Source organism: Barbatula barbatula (genome assembly GCF_947034865.1).
Source record: "Barbatula barbatula genome assembly, chromosome: 24".
NCBI lineage: Eukaryota > Metazoa > Chordata > Actinopteri > Cypriniformes > Nemacheilidae > Barbatula > Barbatula barbatula.
Window position 1 is genome coordinate 11,870,596 of NC_136787.1, and position 6,000 is coordinate 11,876,595.

Genomic DNA, 6,000 nt, shown 5'->3' on the forward strand with positions numbered 1-6,000 from the left:
CAGAGGGTGTCAAGACCGTGACAAGACCAAGACGAGAGAGTGTCGAAACCAAGACAAGAATAAGACCAGAGGGTTTCGAAACCAAGACAAGACCAGAGGGTGTCAAGACCAAGACAAGACTTTAGGGGAACGAGACCAAGACTTTGAGGGGCTGAGACCAAGACAAGATCAAGGCAGGCAGAGACCGAGTCAAGACAAAGACCAGCAAGCCTAAAATTAATCTAGAAGACACATAACACTAAAAAGTATTATACAGCATCTCTTCAGTAGCAAAACAGCTGTTATTGATTTGTCTTGATTTCTTTAAGACCAGCCAAAATAAAACAAAAACTGTGTCTAACATTTAAATGTAATTTCTGCAGTTGTGGTCTTGACCGGTCTTGAAATAAAATCCAGAGACCACTAAGTCTGAGACCTAAGACAGTCGAGACAAGACCATCAAAAAATGATCCTGAGACCGGTTTCGAGTACTACAACAGTAGCCCCAACAAACACCAGCATACATTGCAGCATTAATAAATAAAGTTTTATTGGTTTTATTAATTTGCATCTTGCAAACTGACATCATTTACGCCTACATTTGGCAAAATAAAGAAGTGTTACTGAAGAACTGTAAATCATTTAAAAGTTTAATTTATTTATTAAGTATAAAAAACATAAAACATTTTCAATGCATAAAAATATTGTCAATTTCTCTGAAGTTAATATTACTTTTGTAGAGGCTGTTTTGATGTACATTACTCTCCAAATCTCCTCACACATGCCAGGCACATGCTGACATACCTCCTATGTGTGAGCTGTGACCAATTCCAAAACAATAAAACAACCGAACAGTCCAGCGTGCACTTCGGATAAACTGTGAAGAAGACACTCATGCACCTCTCCACACAAGGAATCCATTCTGAGAAACTCCAGCTCGGTTTATATCGGTGAATGTTTCAGCAAAGCTATAATCACAATAGTGATGCCCTTATAAGGACACTGAGAGTGTTTGGATTATGACCCTGCATCCATGTTCTTATTGCATTCCATCACTTTCTCTCCTCTCCTGCCAGCTAATAATCTCTTCTCAAAGCAGGGATAAACATAGCATAAACCGAAGAGTGAGAAAAAGAGAGACAGAGCTACTGGGCCAATGGTATTAATGCATTGAGGGCTAAAAACAGAAACTGTCAGATTAAACCCAGACCTAAAGATTAAAAGTTTTTAAATGCTGTTTTTCCCTCTTTTCAGTCATTGTAATTCTGCAAACTTTTTTTATCTTTCTTTACAGTATATTCAAGTATTTTTGTGACTAAAAATGTGGTTTACTACAACCCAAAAGTGCATTGACTATCTGTCTCTGCAGCACCGGATTGTCTTTTACCGTTACTGTCATGATCTGGGTGTTACTCTACTCCTTTTGAAGTCGTTGTTGTTTATCAACACAGTTATTATTGCTTTATGGTGCCAGACTGGGATCACATGATTTTTGGGAAGTCCAAACCCTTTCTTCTTCATCAGCTGAAAAACAAGAGGCTGTTTGGCACGCAGTGGCATGAGAAAATTTAATTAAAGCTTGCATCGTCTCTGTGATTCACACCATCATCTCTGTTTTCGAGTAACCATACAGATGGACTTTATTTCCATGGAGCTGAATCATGCATTCACATCAATGAATATTACGGGATAAAAGCACCAAGGTGCGTGACTCCAACTTGGATGAAGTTACACATCGTAAGCTAATCTATGTACTTTCAACTTACATGTTGATTTCTACTCTTAAGAAATGAAGCAGCAAAGCTGACCTCAAAAGAAAGGCTATATTGGCATGTCCTTACCTTTCCCAGAAACCTATTGGGCAAATGAGTTAAGTCTTCTGAACTTCTGCCAATATTATTGTAAACCTATTCACCCCACCCCACAAACCTCTCGCAAATTCTAGATGAATGAATGGGTTCAGGCAATGCATTGAACTCCTTATCCCCCCTAAAAAGTAGGAATGATTTTTAATTCCCGTCAAGGTTTATCAGATTTGCGGGCAGATCAGGCTGGCAGGAGCTTGGAGGAAATAGAGAAGGGCATGGTTAAGCCCTCGTGTGACTCACCAGAGCACTGCCTGGTCTGATCTCTCCAGCAACATGATCCAGCGGAGATAGTCTGGAGGAGGTTTTGCTTGAAGCACTTTATAGGTCAAATCCAGCACTCTCCTGGGGAAAATCAATTACTTGAAAGGATCCAAATAGACAAATAAATATTCTGATAGTTAAATAAATCAAAGCCACTTAAGAGACGAGTCATTGATGTCTTAAGGAGAGAAAGCATCATCTCATTTTTTATTCATGTCGAGGCTGCCTCGTCTTTTTTCCCAGGAGTGCCATGAAACAGGGGTGCATTGGGAGGCGGAGGTGGACCAGGGCATGGGTTCCTGTACAATCACGCATCAAAACTGCTTTTTACACATAGCACTGAATGCTCACATATTTTCTGACACTTGTTTATTTGTGGCTAAGTTGTTCTTATTGTTTCTTTTAATAGCAGTACTACTGTATATGAACAATATAAAACAAATATGCATGTTTGATCAGAGTGATAAAGTCTTTTGCATCTAAAGAGTGCATACACTATTAGTACCTCAGAGGTACATATTAGGGCCTTTTAAAGGGGACCATCCGAGTGACAACTTTTTAGTTTACTTGAGTTAAAGTTGCATTGTGATACTTCCATAAAAATAATGCTGACAATTTTGGTGTCTTGCCAACAATCTTGCTTTGTGTGCTTAGAGAGGAAATAGCATCATTTTCTTATCTAGGTCTATCTGAGACGGTTATATCCGAGATGTCCGAGAAGTTCCAAAAAGGAATATTTAAAGGCACATCTTTGTTTCTTGGATTTGTCTTTACAAACAGCAAAATGTTAAATATTTTCCTGCTGAAATAAAAAATAATTTTAGATTGACAATGGGACAGAGAGTTCATCAACCCTAAGACAAACCATTAAGATCTACAGTAGTATATTGAGTCAAACTAATAATTTAAGATTTTCAGTTTGACTGTCTGAAACCAAACACGACTGTATATCACTACTGAGTCTAAAATATAAATACAGTGGTGGTGGGGGTGTACGTACATTTCTTTGCTCAGTTTTCAAATCCACACTGTCAGACTCAAGGCACAGCGATGAAATATTATTTGTTGGTATTGCTAAGTCACAAATCTCAATTGTTTTCAAGTGTTTTGCCTGCTCCTGCTAACTTATGTCATCAGAAACTTTCTTAAAAATCCCCTTTCATCGTTTATAAGATATTGACTACATATGAGCAGCTGTATCACAGAATATAACCTCATAGTTTAGAGTTGAACCACAAATCACACATCAGGTTTTTTTCTGAAGTGCATGACCTGGAATGTATGTGATTCAAGACATTTTTTACTTTCAGACTTCTAATGCAGTTTTGAATGAAAACTGGTTTAGGTGAGTTTGCCCACTTATAGTTTCTGTCTTCCAAAAGTGTCAAATTTTACTCAAGATCCCCAAAATTGTAATTTATCATTGTCAAGTCTAGATCTTTTTCCCACACAGAAAAAAATAATTTCTGTCCCCAACTTTTGCGTCAGTTTCACAAAATATTAAAATCAAAACAAGAAAGGATGACAAATGTTTTACCTGTCAGATTTCAACCACTAATGTAAACAGTTTTGTCAGGGAGTCCTGGAAAAGAAGGGAGGCATTGAGAGGCTTTTTGCTGGAGTTATGGATGGAGGCTGTTTCCTGCTGTTGATATAAACTCAGGCCACACAAAAGAGAGAGTGACGAAAGGTCTGATATTCACTGATACTCTGTGAAATACAGTCCCTTTTAACTGTGATTCATCTTATTTTTCCACACCACACTATGGCAGATATCTGCATTAGCTTTTCTCTGAGTTCTGCTAACAATCGCCAACGATTTATGGGGCTGTTTCCCCTGGTCTGTTAATGGTTTTAACTGGTAGAAGAACCAGGTGGGGTCTGGCCACAAAAAACATAACTTAATATGAAAAAGTATCTGCCATAGGGCTAAAAAATTAACTTGAATTAAGTTTCTCTTTGCTAAGTACTTCAATGAAGGTTATTTTATGTACCCCAATGGTGGATATTTCTTTGGTTTTCATTTTAATTTCTAAGCATAAAGAGAATATTTTTATTATAATTTTTTTGCCATTAGAAGGATAGTTCACCCAAAAATAATCATACCATATTTACTGCCATATTAGGGAAAATAAACACTATATATGAGTCCATGGGGGGTGAGATCTGTTACTGACATTCTTCCAAATATATTCCTTTGTGTTTTGAAGAACAAATACATTTATACATGTTTGGAACAATCTGAGGGTGAGTAAATGATGACCGAATTTTGTTCCTTTCAATTCTGTAAATTATTTACAAGAATTGAGAAATTGGTAAAATGTGGGATGGTGGGATCGTTTTCGGTAAAATAAAATTTTTGTAAATTAAAATGACAAGCTTTGTTTGTATTTTAAAAACACATACAAAGTTTGTTTAATAAAACAGTAAAACTCTGAAATTCCAGTTTATTTACTGTGCAATCTTTCAAACAAAATAAAGAAAAATACAGAATTAAGAATACAAAAAGAGCCAAATAATACTTCTCTCTTGTCTCTCTCGGGTGTATCTCCAGACACCCCAGGAGATGTTAGAGCCCCAGGGAAGAGATGTAATTTCGCACCGAGCCGCAGGGCTTTGACTCAGCGCTCGCGCAGGTCTGCAGTGACTCAGCGACCGACTAGAAAAACACACTCTGACTCCAACCTATAACTATGATTCTGCTCTGACTCGATGCTGTTTGATTTTATCAAACGGAAAGCTTTATTAATACCGAAGGGACAGGAAAGACATTAGGCAGAAGCAATATAAGAAAATTGCTCATGGTTTTGGCTTGCATGAAAAGGAAAACCATAAGCCTTTTGCGAACAGGCCTGAAAATGTGTGAAGTCGTTTTTACGAATATTGTTTTTCTTTACATTGTGTCAGATGCAGAATTAAATTTTTTACCGATTTTTGGACAATATAAGCGAAAAAAATTCAGAAAAAAACATCAACTGTCACTGATAGGCAACACTTTTTTTCCAGTTCTGCATTCATTTAATGTTCAAGAACACACCCTGAGAGAGAGAGAGAGAGAGAGAGAGAGAGAGAGAGAGAGAGAGAGAGAGAGAGAGAGACCACTACTCGCTGTCTTTTCAGTTAGTGACATTGATCACCACTGTTGAAAGAACAAACATCTCTTATGAGGAAACAAATGGCAGTGCTGTGCATGGGAGCTGGTATTAAAATCACATTTGACACATCAAGAATGTTCAAACAACAATTTCTAAAGTAAAACAACAATCTGTCTGTTTCTGATTCTTAAATCGTGTTAAACAAGATTTGCTCTCAGTGTTATTTTAAACGATTTTTATGATCCCACACTAAAATCTGTAGTCTTTGATTTCTAGATTGATGTGTTCGCAGCCAGCCGATTAATTATCCTATGTTACATAGAAAGGTATTCAGGCGCATTAAAAACATAGCGAGAAATAAAACCGAACAGCAGAAGATTTGCAAATCATGGCTGTCCATTGCTGAACAGGGATGGATTACTGACTGGGCCTGCTCTTCATGGTTGCGCCATCAAGTTTGGTACAGAAAACCCAACAGCAATGAAAACAAATGTTTATCTATGTTTAATATATGGGTCCCAAAGCCTATAAGGCCTCTGTGGATACCCTGTAAAAATCAATTAACAAACCATGGCAAAATAAGTGTTTGTTATCTTAAACTTTTCTTACTTTATTTTTTTTTAATTATATTACAGCACATTTAAATTGTATTTTCTGAATCTCTTGCTTGATGATTTGATGTTTACAGACATGTGTCACAGGGCCAGTTTATGGTGAGACATGTTTTTTGTATATTTGACAGTTAAAGAGTTGTGTTTCATTCGCCTTAATTTGGTCTATTGTTGATTTTTCACTGT